Below are 15,814 nucleotides of genomic sequence, written 5' to 3' on the forward strand. Positions count from 1 at the left end.
TTCCATGATGATACGTTCCATGGCCTTGCAGACCAGGCTCGTCAGGCTAATGGGGCGGTAGTTCCTGGGGTCTGTGGTGGCTCCCCCCTTGTGAAGTGGGATAACCGTTGCTGTGCGCCATTCAGCAGGCACAAAGCCTGAGGTGAGGCTATGATTGAACATGGTACTTAGGTGGGGTTCCAGTTCGTTCTGTAGTTCATGTAGAATGCTGCCTGGGATGTTGGCTGGTCCCATGGATGCTGTGTTCTTGGCTTTGGAGAGTGTGTTTTTTACCTGTGCAGCCGTGATTACAGGAACTTTGCATTTTTCCAGTAAAGAGATGGGCTCATTAGAGGGTGAGAGGGGGGTAAAGTTAGCACTGAACCTATCTGCCAAGATGTTGGCAATATCAGTTGGGTCTGTATATTTAGTGCCATTGTGCTGTAACTCAGAGCAGATCTGAGTGTTGCCATTGAAATTCTTGACATAGCTATAGAATGCTTTGTGGTTGTCTTTAGAATCAGTGGCGATTTTGTTTTCGTAACTAGCTTTGGAGGATTTTATCAGGGATCGCAGCTTCTTACTGAGGCTGACCAGGGAGTTCCTCCACTCGTTGGATTTTACTTTCTTTTGCAAGAGTTTCTTCCTTCTGTTGTACAGTTTGTTTATGGCAGGGGACCACCAGATTGGCTTCCTTTTTTTGGTGGATAGCGTCTTGGTTCTGTTTGGGATAGCACGATCCATGCACTCATGTAAGTGCTTATAAAGTGCAATTGTGTAGGATTCAGTAGTGATAACTGTATTGTCCATCTGCATGGGTGTCATGAAGTTCACAACTTCTGTCTTAAGAAGCATGAAGTTGGCTTTGGAGACATTTTTTACCATGGTTTCCTTAATGGGGGTGGATGCAGGATGTGGATATCTAGGGTAATTAGCTTATGTTTGGATCGGACCAATGAGGCGTTGACTTCAGGTGTGGAACACCGATCACTCATATTGGTAATGACTAGATCTAGGATATTGTTGCCCCTGGTAAGGGTGTGGATAAGTTGATCCAGGGCATTGGAGTTTATGAATTCCAGAAAGCGGTGAGCGAAGGAGTTGGTACATGAGTAGTTTTCCCAGTTAATGGTGTGGTAGTTGAACTCGCCCATTATTAGGGTTTTTGGTTGAACCCTAATATTTTCCAGTACATCAAGAAAAGAGGAGTGGGAATCCTGGTTCATGGTGGGTGATCTGTAGCAAGCTACAATATGGATTTCAGTTTTGCCCAGAATTAGTTGCACTTGGATAACCTCAGCTGCATTATGCTGAGCAACTAGCCCGGAGGTGTGGAGGTCAGCCTAAAACATTTCTAATTTACTTATCCTTGAAGTATGGAGAGTTACTTCTACTGCTGTCTGTGTACTTAGAGTCAAACTCTCCTTTCCTATTATCACCTATAATGTCAAACCATAACCGCACCTTCCCTTCACCTCAAAGAAAATAAAATAGTCAACTCCATCCATTTTTCAAATGCTAATGAATATCACCACACAAAAATAAAAAAGGTTAACTGACATCCAATCCATTCCAGAGCTACCTGTTTACTTAATATGTTCATATTTTGTTTCCTAATGAAGGATACTGCCCTCAGTTAGGTAATAGACCTCCATTTGAAGACAGCTGCTATACTCTGTGTTAGCAGTCATCTCTCTGACAATAAGGAAAAAAAGACAATTCCATAATCTGGCCCCTGCACACTGGAACAAGTTACCCAGGTGAAATCACTGCTTTGGATAATCTTTCTGAGTTCAAAAGAAATCTGAAAGTACACCTGGCTGAAAAATATTCTTGAATGTCCTTGAGAGATACAAGCTAATTCTTTCTGGTTATTCTAGAAACCTCTCACATTGCTTCCTGTATTACATTTACAGAGCAACTTGTACTAGAATTCTTGACTCGTGTAAATATGTATGTATGTAAATATGTAAATAGCTATTACACTTCTAATTTCTCTGTTTCATCTCCCATTTTTCCATTCACTTTACTACCAAACATTCTGTCATCTCTTATCCTCTGTTTATTATGCCATCTCCAGTCTTACTTTAATCCATATTCTATCAAGTAATATATAAATGTGCAATGTACACTGGGATGCATTCGTAGTGGCAAGTATTTTGTGAACTCTTTGCACTCTCACCATTCTTCATGGATTAGAAGTATTTGAACCATGGGAAACTTTAATAAGCAGTGCATTAGTGCATAACATGCAGCATAGGGGTTTAAGTTCTTATCCTGCTTGGCTGATTGCTGTGCAAATAGAAAAATAATGGCTTCATCTGAGAACTTCAGAGAGGATATAAAAATGAAGAAAATGTTCGAAGTGATATCCAAGTTGTTTCAGAGTTCTGCTAAGGACTTAATTCATATCAGGAATACTACAACAAATCATGAGGCTCAACTTAATTCACAGAACAGGAAAACAGAAGACATTGCAGATAAAAATGTGTTTTGCAGAAATGTGAAGCAGAAGCCTACCTGCTGCGGCAAATTTCAAGCCAATTTGATACTAGATTAGATGGCACGAAAAATAGGACAAAGTGCATTAGTATAAGAATTCTGGGCCTCCTTGAGCACATGGAAGGAAATAATACCAAGGTCATTATTGCAGCAGATCTGAAAAAATATTCTGGATCTATAGACAATGGCTGGTCTTTTTTGTCTAAGACAGTCCTGAATCATGACCATTTAATGGGCTTGAGTAAGGGTTTGACTTTCTTGCCTTCATCTATGGTGAACTTGATTTCTTCTATTAATTTCTTAAGGGAATATGTACAAATGATTAATTTAAATTTTTTTTTTTTTATGGATAATGTCACTTGTGAAAAAGAATAGTTTAGACAATGGAGTGTTTTTAATCCACCCTTAAGACCTGAGCTAGATGCTTTTCTACTTACATTTGAAAACAATGTTAGAGATCTGTTGAATAATAAGGCAAATCCTTATTTGTATAATTTAACAAAAACTGAAAAAGGTGCATTAATGGAATTGAAAAATAATACTGATCTATATATTACAAAATCCAATAAATAGAATGCGATAGGTGTATTACATGTTATTTACTATTATGAGCAAGTAATGAAGTTTTTTATGAAAGGATGACTTGGCAAGTTACAAAAAGAGCCTATGGTGTTATAGATTCTTCGATTGAAGAATGGTTCATCGAAGGGCTTACAAATTCAAATACAGCTGAATTTGTTCAAATATGGAATCAGAAGTTAGGGAGTTTTTTGGCCTTCCTAAGGTTCATAAGAACCTGGATGAGCATGTTTTAGGCCTGTAGTAGTCAGTTGTTGCAGGAAAACAGAGTCAATGGCCATTTATATTAATAAATTCTTACAGACTGTAGTATGTCGAGGTGAATCATGTATTAGACTCTTTTGAATTTGGCGAGTTTGTGAATAAAGCGGAAATGGATGATCCTATGTTGCTAGCTGCAGAGGATGTAGTATCATTGTATACCGTCATCCCCAATGAAGAGGGCTTTGAATTTGTGAACAGAAAATGACATACTTCAGGTCTTTTTAGTGTAGAACAAGTGAGGTTGTTCATAGAGATGCTTGATGTAATTTTGACATATAATTTTTTTGAATTTGAAGATAAATGTTTAGACAAAAAATGGGGTGCCTATGGGGTCAGGAATGTCCCCGAGCTATGCCAATGTTTTCATGAATGGTTAGGGAAAAAAGTATATTTATAATTCTGATTTTTTTTTAGTAATGCTGTATTTTTTAAACAATTCTTTGATGATTTGTTTTTTATCTGGAGTGCGGACAAAAAATGAACTAGGTGAATTTATGTTGTACTTGAATAATGTTACTGATTGAAATTCATTTATAAAGTGGGTGAAATGAGTATTAATTTATTTTAGACTTAGTGGTTTATAAATCTGCCAATAGATTAAGGTAAGAATATTTTAAAAAGATGTACAGAGTAATAGTTATTTGCATTATAAAAACATGTATAATAACAGCCTTAAAAAAGCACATAGTAAAAGGTCAATTTCAGCAAGTGAGTGAATTAACAGACGATAATGATTTTTTTAATGTAGGATATGAGGCTATGAAAATTAGATTTTATGAAAGAGTGTATCCCAGGAAATGATTAATAATGCTATGTTGGAGGTTAGAAAAAAATAGAAGACAAACATATGTATGCAATAATCCTATTGAGAATAATGTGGGCAATAGGGTAAATAGGAATAAAACAAAAGATTTTTCCTTAGCTTGTTCACTAGGAAATTTAGTAGACAACAAAACTACACAAAGAATAATAAAATATAATTCCAGGTTCTTGATGAATTTCCAGGATATAAAAACTATTATTGGGGATAACCCTACTTTTGTGCCTATGTTATGGAAAATGACAAGATAATGTTGCCAGCTAGGAATTATGAAATTAGATTACATAACATAGATAATTGTTAATCAAACTTTGTCATTTATATTGCTCTTTGTAATTTATATCCAGCATTTAATGTTGGCAGAACTATTAGAGAATTTCACATGAGAATTTATGAACATGTAATCACAGTAGAAAAAAAATGGAACTAAGCAATGCCCTAGGAAAATTTGTGAAACAAATGCATGTGGGTCTTTTGAATAGAGTAAAATTTCATTTTTCAGTCATTGATCAAGTTTATAATTATGATATTAAGTGGGATGTCGAAGACAAATTGAAAAGGCAAGAGTACTGCTGGCAAGTAAGGTTAAATACTTGTGTTTCTCCTGGATTAAATGATAGTATAATTTTAAAGTAGTACTAAGAAGGAAAGAGTTACTTCATTAAGGTATATGTGGCATGTGATCTAAATTAATTTATTTAAGTGATGTTTTAAATTTAGAGCAACTTGGTCTGATGAAGTTCCATGTATGGAATTAAAGTGCTTACCAGTTGTTTGTTTTAGGTGTGTTTTTCATGTTATTAAACAAAGTATAGTTTTAAAGTCATTTGTTATTTTTTGATAATACGGCTTATAGTGTTTGCTTTTAGAAGGGCTTTTAATGTTTTTATTAATATATAAACCAAGCATAATTAAATACTTATTTAATTTTGTATTTCCTTGCTCCATCCATTTCTTATCCTTAGTAATTAAAACTTAATTAAAACTACATGATCTGCCATCTGCATAAGTAAGAATTATTGGAATATATACTCCTTCCATTATCTTATATAATGCCATTTTCAATTCTCTCTTCATTTTATTAACAATCACATTTATAACTAATGCAAATAAATGCTACTTGCCAGACATCCCTGCTTTATCCCACATTCCATTTTTATTTCTCCACTTAGCCATCCATTTAATATTACTCTTATAAGTTCATAGGTTCATAGGTTGTTACTAGGCTATCAGTCGTAGGGACTCTACAAGCCTTGCCATAACAATTCCCTGGCTATTTCTTCCCACACTATTTACTTCCCTGGACCCCTGTCTAGCAGGGCGACTGACGTGATTCCCGGGGTGAATTTCCTTTCTCCAATCCAATAGTCAAGGTTCCTTTTGAAGAAAGCCAACGAGGCACTCTGCTTGACATGTATGGGCAATCTATTCCAGAGTCTGGAGAGTCTCTGGGTCAGAAACCTATCCCTCCAGTCATTATTATTTTCATACACTGATCTGATAACCTTTATTGTTTTATCAATTATATTATAATCTGTTTAAACAGTCCATAACTCATCATATTGTATTCTGTCAAATGTGTTACTCATATTCCTTACCACAATTTTAGTTTCTACCTTTTTATTTGTAATATCATCTATCACTTCTCTTAGTATCCATAATAAATCTTGACTTCCTTTCCCTTTTTCCAAAAATTGCACCCTCCAGCAACTTATCCATACCTTTTCCTAATATTTCTGCTATTATTCTCATAAATAATCATCTGTATTGTTCAATACTATTGGTCTCCAGTTTTTAATATCTTCTTTTCTCCTTTTTTTCCAAATAAATTTTGCAACCCCCAACATGCATATCTCTTCTTTAACTGTCCCTTTCTCTACCCACTCATTCAACACTTTCACAAGATATACTTTTTTGGCATTATTCCATATTGTAATGCATATAATACTCAATTACTGTGTCTTTTTCCATATCCAATTCTTTTAGCATTTTATTGAACTCTTCTACATTTATCTTTTTCTCCATAATCTCATTATCTTCCTTACATAATTTATTTACTTTCCATATCTGCCTCTCTTTTGTCTCCCACTTTTTAAATGTGTTTTTTTACATACTGCTTTATTACCACAACTATTTTTCTTGTGTATTCACACTTTCTCCTTCATTACTTTTCAACTCCCTTATTATCCTCATATTTTCTCTCACTATCTTACTCAAATATGGAACGTCTTCTTTTTTCCCTTGTAGGAAATACATTTGCTTATATAATGTTTTCTAAATTTTCTCATGATATATTATATATCTCTTTTTTCTTTTCATAAAAGCTTGTAGTATTTTTGACACCTCTTTAAATACTACGTGACTTAAATTATATTTCTGCTTTTCTTTCCTTCTTCTCACCACTTGACATTAAAAAAAATTATATTTTTCTTGAAAGGTTATCCACCAGTCAAGTCCAGTTTTCATAGAAGATTCTCATTTCTACATGATCTTGGAAATACTGATCAAGTTCCTTTCTATCTCTCTCATCTACATCTTTCTCTTTAATTTTTTAATACCTTTGCTAACCCTATATATTCCTCATTTTCCTTTACTTCCACCCATATAGCCAGATGATGTGAAAAAACAATTTCCTTTATTTCTTATTTTAAAATTTTCAAACTATCAGATATTACAAAATAATCAATTTCTATTTTAATATAATTTCTTAAGTCCAGTGTTTATTATGCAGTATATATAGCTTTCCATTATTTCATACACCTTCTTAACATCATCCTCTTCTTTTCTTCTTTTCATTAAATCACAATTAAAATCCACTCTAATATTATTTCCATATTCACTCCCACATAATTTAAGATATTTTAAACATTTCCTCTCTTGTTTTAGTAACATATGCATACATTGCATTGAGTCTATAGACATCATTCTGATACCTTATATCTAACACTGTTATTCTACCTAATTCTATTATAGTAAAATCTAAGATTTTAACTGTTTCATTACATAACACATCAATCCCTGGGCATGTATCTTTTCCCATATTCTAAACAATGCTTTTATCCATAGATTTCTTTTTTTATATAACATTGTTTTATTGATTTTCATAGACCAAGAAATTATTACATGATACAGATAATTATTCATTAACATGACATTAAATACTCAACTATGTACAATTATATACAAAATGCTCATAACTAAAACAGCTTTGTGCAACATATTACATTTTGTCTAATATATTTTTTAATTTCAACCCAGATAACATTTTGTGGGTCATTCTTGTTATTCTACAGTTAAGAGTTTCAAGTTCTCTGTTACATACTGCCTTTGTCAATAGTATAAACTCAGTAAAAGAGACAGTCACTTTACTTTCCAATTTGAAGTAATAACTTTCCTTGCTATTGCCAAGATGGACCATAAAAGATGTATTTGTGACTTTGGTATACAATCTGGTATTGGGGCATTGAGTAATAAAAGTGTATCTGTAATTATGCATTTGTCTGTCCACAATGCCTTTGTAAAAGCTCTAAATTTCAGCCAAAAAGGAACAATCATTTTACATTCAAGGCACATATGTATCCAATCTGCACAGAGACTCTCATCACATCTCCAACAATTATGACTAGTTTTATTCAATATTGTTGCAATTTTCTGTGGAGTAAAATAACTCCTGCGTATAAATTTCCATGTAAATATTTTCCAATATAAAGATGATGTTGTATGATTTATCGACCTGAGTGTTAATAATTTGTCATTATCAGAGAAGCTAAATTTGTTAGTATTTTCTATAAAACTCCATAGAGAACCATCATGCTGTTTTAAGTCAGCCCTCATTGTCTTATAGATCTTAGATAGAGAAAACCCCATGCTAAATTGTAAAGAATTTAATTCGCACAAAAGTAAAATTATTTTAGGCTGAGGTGAAGTATATGACACTTGACTTGTTTTAAATTCTTTTATTAGATATTCTATGAAGATTTGAATATTTAGCCAATTATCATGATTTACGTTGTATCTTGCTAAGAGACTTGTAGTGTCAAGAATATTATTTATACTAAGGAATTGGTGCCAGTAATTTAACCCATTGCCTTTCATTTCTATTATTTTGTTTATATTGAAAGAATCTAAGCAATTGTTTGTGAACGCTGTTGGGAACATTAATATTGAGAAATGTCTTGTTATGCAATGTGTGTTTATAATTTTCTTAAAATTGTATAGTATATAACTAATGCAATATGGTAGCTTCTCATTTTTGCTTTCTTTATATACTGAATCTTTCACTGTTAAAAACAGTTTATTATTTTCAATAAAAAAGTAATTGTTTATTTTTTCATCAATATTAGATAATAAAATGTTTGTATGCAAATCATTCCAATTTGATGTATACTTATTACTTAACCACTTACTTATGATATGAATTGTAACTGAATCAGCATATAGTTCTAAATTCGGGAATGTGATTCCACCTTTTTCTCAATCTCTATTGTGCCAATCATATTTTATTCTGGGTTTTTGTGAGTACCATAAAAACTTAATTAAAAGTGAATTTAATTGTTTTATTATTTTTTTTGGAGAGCTAATAATTATAGATTGAAACAAATACAAAACTTTAGGAAGAATACACTTCTTTATTAGTATTAGTTTTTCTTCAAAATTAAATAACATTTTATTCCACTTGTCTATATATTCTTTGACTTTATCCAATAGATTTCTATAGTTAACTTGTATCATTTCTTTCCAACTAGGCTTTATATACACACCTAGATATTTAATAGACTCATTTCCCCAGTTAAAGTTATTATATTTTCTCCATTTTGAACTTACTTTACTATTTATTAATAATGTTTCAGATTTATTATTATTGAACTTTAGGCCAGAACATTTCTCAGAAAGTTCTATAGCATCTGCAATATGCCTTATTGAAGAGTTTAAATTACCTATGGTTAGTATTATATTGTCAGCAAATAACTGTACTTTTGAAGAATAATTTGAATTAAGAGTGAAACTGTTTATGTTATCATTTTTTCTTATGTAGTTTGCAAATGGCTCTACTGATAATGCAAATAACAGAGGTGAAAATGGGCAGCCTTGTTTAGTTTCTTTTAGTATTTGAATTGTGTTAGATAAGAATGCCCCAATTTTAATATATGACACAGACTTTTTGTATAAGGTATTTATTAGTTCTATGAAATCATTGGATAAATTAAATGTTTCTAATACGTTAAATAAATATGTCCAAGATAGAGAGTCAAATGCTTTTTCAATATCTAAACTAATTATTGATAGTTCTTTTTTTTCATATTTGCAACATCTATAAGGGTTAAAAGCATAATGACATTGTCTTGAACTTTTCTATTCAAAATAAAACCTGCTTGATCATTTTCTATTATTCTCGAAATGAATTGATTTAATCTTTTAGTAACTATTGGGGTGTAGATTTTATAATCTACATTTAGTAGAGATATAGGTCGATATGATGTCACTAGCTTAGGATCTTTGTGTTGTTTTAGAATGGGAGATATAATAGCATATTTCAATGTTGGAAAAATGCTTTTATTTTTTCTAAATTCTTCATAAGCTACCTGCAAAATCTTTAAAGTATCTTCTGGGAACAACTTATATATCTCTCCAATAATTCCATCTAATCCTAGTGCCTTATTGCTTTTAAGGTTTAGAATACATTCTTTAATTTCTTTTAATGTTATTGGGTTAAGCAAATTAGTATTTTGTTCTTTTGTTACTTTTTTGTTAATATTTTCTTTCAGAAAATTATTTGGAAGTGCACTGTTTACCGAATCAACATTTGTATTGTTTAACCTCTCGTAATGTACGCTAAAGACCTCCAAAACTTCTTTGTGCTCCGTAACATTTTTTGTTTTAATTCCTTTACTGTCAATTATTTCTTTTATATGGTTAAGGCCAGCTAGATGTTTTGACTGCCAATCTATGTATGTGCTTGGGGGTTCACTGAATAGGATTGAATTCTTAATTTTTCTAGATTTATTGTTACTTTGTGATTTAGAATTTCTGTGTATCTATTGTTTAATGTTTTTAGCTCAGAATTTGTTCTTATGCCTTTGGTACTTAAACTTTTCCTTATTTTATCTATATTTATTTGTAGTTGAGTTAGTTCTTTTTCCATTGTTTTCTTTTGATTAGATACCAATTTTTGATCTTACCATATAAGTAAGATTTTAGTGAATCCCAAAGTATGACCTTTGAAGTCTCATTACTATTATTAATATCTTGAAAAAGTTTTATTTCATTAAGGAGCCACTCTTTAAATCCTTCTAATGTAGTTATATAGACAGGTAATCTTAAGTCTTTAGGCGTGATATTAAGCTTAAAAAATAAGGCATTATGGTCTGACAATGGGCACGAGCTAATTAAGACTTCTTGAATCTTGTGAAATATATTATTTATAACTAGTACTTTATCAATTGTTGTTTGTGTACCATGCCTATATGAATAGTGAGTGTATTCTAATGAGTGAGCTTCTTTTAGAGCATAAATATCTCTAAGATCTAATATATTAATGATATTTTTTAACTTTTTTTGCTGCAGAAGATGCTTTAAAATTATCTTTTTTTGTAGTATCTTTATCAGAAAGGAGAAAATTAAAGTCTCCAGCATGTATTATTTCACCTTTGGATTTGGAAATTATTAACTCCAGCTGTTTATTTGCTGTAATTGCTCCAAAACCAGGTATCCAGTAAGAGTTTACTAATGTTACATATATTTTGTTTATCTCTAAAACTACTAAGCATAGCATACCATTCTTACCTGTATAGGTATCAATGATTTTAGGTATTGGTAATCAGACCTCCCAACCGTTCCGAATTACTCGGTTTTTACCGAGTTTTGGGGTCCAAATGAAGGGGTGCCATGATTCCCGAGTGGCACCCCTTCATTTCTGATTTATTTCTTTTGGGTTTCTAAATTTTTTAAAATATCCCGCTGTCAGAGCTGACGTCATCACGTGCGCAATAACGTCAGTGCTGTCAGGCTACCAGCCAGTCGGAATTGAGCTCAAGGAGCTCGCATCATCATTTCCGGCTGGCTGGCCGTTTGCATCATCATTTCCAGCTGGCGGGATTAAAGCAGCATGAGAAACAGATAGGGAGCCTGGCAGCATGGCGGGATTAAAGCAGCATTTGAAACAGACAGAGAGCCTTGCAGCATGGGGAACAGGAGTCCACCAAGTCCAGGACTAATGACAGCAGCAGCATGGGATGGACTAATGGCAGCAGCATGGGACGGACTAATGGCAGCAGCAGCATGGGACAGAGGCAGCGGGACTAATGGCAGCAGCAGCATGGGACGGACTAATAGCAGTAGCATGGGACGGAGGCAGCGGGACTAATGGCAGCAGCAACATGGGGACTAATGGCAGCAGCAGCATGGGACGGAGCGGGAGTGTGGGAGTGGACTAATGGCAGCAGACAGGGAGCTGGGATTAATGGCGGCAGCATGGGCCGGGGAATGGATAGCCCACAGCAGCAACATGAGGAAAGGAACAGAAGAGGCCGAGCACTACTCAGGGTAAGTTACCAGTGTGTGTGTCTGTGTGAAAATGCCCCCATATAATACACTTGGTGGCTAGAGGTATTCAGGCTCAAACTCTGTACCTTTAGTACAGGGTAAAAAGAGCCTACTATCCCTAGCCACCACCATTTCTTAATTCTGACTGAGTTGAGAGCTATGATGAGAAATAAGAACACTTTTTTTTTTTGTGTGTGCTAAGAGTTTAGAGCTATGATAAGAAGTGAGCACACAATTTGTATTCCCCTATTATTGTTTTTGTGCTAACAGTTCAGGGATATGGTGAGTGAGAAGTGAGAACTGAATTTGTATTCCCCCATTATTGGCTTTGTTGTTTGTCCATGTTTTTTGTGTTAAGGTTAAGAGCTATGTTGAGAAGTGAGAAATGAATTCACTAAATGATGGCTATTAAGTTTCAGTCTTCCTAGTCTATTTTTCAGGCAGCTGCTGATGTGGGATAGTGGTATGTTGTTCTGAATGTAGTGCATAGAGTCCTGGGTTCAAAACCTGCCAGTGAAATGCATGATGGTAGCACAGCATTTTATTCTAGCAACTTTACAAAATTATACAAGCAATGTTTAAAATGTGTCCCTGGTTTTTGACCTTTTGTCCCCCCCCTGGCCCCCCCCAAAAAAAGTGAAATTGAAAATAAGTGTGAAACGCTGTGCAAGATGCCTATGGCTTACACTACTGTCATTCTATTTATAGTGTGGGTGTGGAAGCAGACTTTTATGATGGAAAAGTTCTGAATTGGGCAGTTTTGTCATTATTGGTTCATGTGTTTTGTTTCATTGCCTACAGTACAGATTACTGGTAAAATGTTCAAACAATAAATTTAAAATGCGCTCTAACATATGTGTTGTATTATACAAGGAATATAATTTAATAAAGTCAGGAAGGTATATAAAGAAAAGAACACATGTATGTTTCTTGTTTTGTGTGCAAGGGGCCAATGATTTGAAAACAGCCTGAAGGTAATCTTTATCCACCACTGGCCATGGCCAGATGCATTTTCTTTGGATGTGGTGTGGGTTTCGATGCTGTTTCAATGAATGTGAGTTTCAATGGCAAAGTTTAATGTCAAGCCTATTTTCATTGTGAGACAGTGTTGCTTTGTTTACCAGATGATGTCTTTTAGTGTTTCTGCATTGTTGTGCTGTAAAATGTAAAAATAAAATTCAAATCATTGTAGAAGTAAAGCAGTATGCATACATTAGTGTTTATGGTAAATGGGGCAAAATAGCCAGGTAACAGGACACTGGAATGGCTGCAGGGGGACTCTGGTCTGGTGCCATGTTTTGGTTGTCTGTTCTTCAATTTGCGTTCAAAAGTTGATATCCCACAATCCCATTGGAGTGGGTGGGGTTACACAATTATGTATGCAAATTAGATGTTAATCGGCGTACAGATTTATACCTATTTTTCATGGGCCTTGTCCAGATTTTTGATGTTTCCAGGTTGAGAGGTATGTTGGTAATGTTTTTCTCCATAGTATCATCGTGCCTCTTCTCTTTGTTTGATAATGAGACTCTGCAAGAATCATATAACCGTTAAAAGATAATCTGTCTAAGTCCTTATTAACAATGTGTGTTTCCTGTAAAAACCCTATATCTACCTTATTCAGTTTCAATTATTTAACTATACTTCCTCTTTTGAAAGGATTATTAAGGCCATTGACATTTAAAGACATACATTTATAAGAGAACATTCAAAATAGTACAAATACTTCCATTGAATTTAGTTATGAGCAGATAAATGGAACTGAATAACAAAATGTTAACATATATAACTATATACAAAACAAAACATGGAAATCTAATTTGCTGGCTTGATGATAACATCATCTTAGCTACCACCACAAACATCCCTACAACCAGTCAACCTTTACATTGTTGCTTCTGCACTTAATAATTAAGTATACAGATATTCATGTTCAATATTAACAATACCCTATATTGGCACTTAAAGTGCCAAAATATCTTAAAACACATAACAAATTATAAAATGTTTATAAGTTGCAAATAATGGCTGGTTATGTAGTAAATATTTATGTTTAACATTTGTTCCTGCATTATATTAATAAGGTTCTGCTCTCATAAATCAACATACATAGATATAACTTCATAAGCAGTCTAAAGGCTCAAAATTCTCATTAAGCTGTAGGAAATGAAGCTATTATTTTATTTAGCTAATGTTTCATGTTAATATGTTCCTAAATTTGAGGTTTAGTAACCTTTATTTTTATTTTCTTTCTTACTCACCATCCTCTCAACTATTGTCTTTATACATGTTATTTATATTCCATATGTAACTTGTTTAAGCAAATGTAATGAGCATTCCATGTTATGTTGTTATGATATTTGAAAGTTTAAATATATTTAGTGTAATAAGCATATTTTACAATCATCTTTTATCTCATTTATCCCCTGCTGTTTCATTAGTCTACTACTACTATTGCTTTTAAACCTTAATACTTCAGAGGTGCATTAGTTCCAAATTTACATTAGAATTACTATCTATTCAATTTAGCAAGTACGTAAAACAACATTACTTTTGAAAGCTATTAATTATATGATGACATCTATGCATGACATCTCGACAAAACAAGTTTTTACTTGTTTATATATCAGCATATAACATAAAAGTAACGGTATGCTCATCCTGTCAGCGTTTTCATATTTTTCCCATCCCATTCTCTTTTTAACAGTCTATAATTTGTGAATGACTCTTTATGCTGTTATTATGTTTGGTGTTTCAAGTACATTGAATGTAATTTGCAATCATTATTTTATCTCATTTATTTCATTATTGCTCTATCAGTGTAATATTACTATTGCTTTTAAGCTTTAGTATTTCAGAAATGCATTCATTCCAAGCGTACACAGTTATTAATATCCCTTCTGTTTAACAAGTACATAAACATACAGCACTTATGTTAGCTATTGACTATATGTCGATATCTAATATGATATTTTGGCAATAAGCATGTTTACTTGTTTGCATGTCAAAACATCAAAGAGTGGTATGTTCACCCACTTTGCTTTTATTATATTATCTCACTCACATTACCCTTTGGTTAGCTGTCTACAGCTTGTAAAAATTCTTTATGCCAGCACTTTCCAATCTCTCTTAAGTAGATGCATTTGGGTTAGTTTGAATAATTAACACAATTATTTAATTATTGTATCAATATTATAATTAGGAATTTGTTAGTTTCTATTGTGCACATTTAGTTACTTATTTGCAAATTATTTGTTTTTCCCCAAATTGTTTATCTATAGATTCCATTACCACAGAGCATGCTTATCACAATATAAGTGAAATTTGAATTCAAACCAGCCAAAAATAAAACATTCTGAAGCCATCTGTAATGATTGTACTTTGCAAATTAACTAGACTGTAACTATAATAGTTCACTACATGTATATAACAAGATCTTGTTTCTGAGATAAGAAGCATGTAATATTTTATTATTTTACTGCAAGGATCAAACTTATAGTCCAAAGAATGCTTTGAAAGCATTCAAAACCTTCAGTCAGTAATAACTTCCTTGTTACTTTTTTTCCCCTCTGTCGCCACTTTTCCTATTTGCGACTGGACTCAGATGACATTACATCATCATTAAATGCTTCTGTAGTGAGCGCCAGGCTCAAAAACAAGGATTTAATGCATAGCTCATGACTTGCTTCTCATGAAGCTTCACAAACAAAATATTGCATTCGCGAGGTGAACATAATGCTTTTCAGGTATTTTCAAGCTTTTCTTAACTGTCGTACACTCGAGAAGCGTTAAAGGCATGTAAAAAAAAAAAAAAAAACAAGTTAAGCAGGGTAACACAATGCTATTTTCACTATAACATTAAAATTACACTTCGCAAGTGACTACAAAGTGCTGGCATTGCTCAAACATGTCTACACAGGATATTTATAATAAAACATGTTACGCTTGTTGATTAAACAAGTCAAGGGCAACAAAAGTCACTAATAAGCAGCGTAAAGCTGGCAGTACCCCTTTCAACATCTAGGAACATCACAATTCCATTTTAAATGTCAGGCAATGCAATAAAGACACACAAGCTGTTCCAAATACTAATCGAACCCCAAACAAGCAATACTCAACACATTATTA

The sequence above is a fragment of the Protopterus annectens genome, chromosome 5.part0 (genome assembly GCF_019279795.1).
Source record: "Protopterus annectens isolate FY-2018-M chromosome 5.part0, PAN1.0, whole genome shotgun sequence".
Lineage (NCBI taxonomy): Eukaryota > Metazoa > Chordata > Ceratodontiformes > Protopteridae > Protopterus > Protopterus annectens.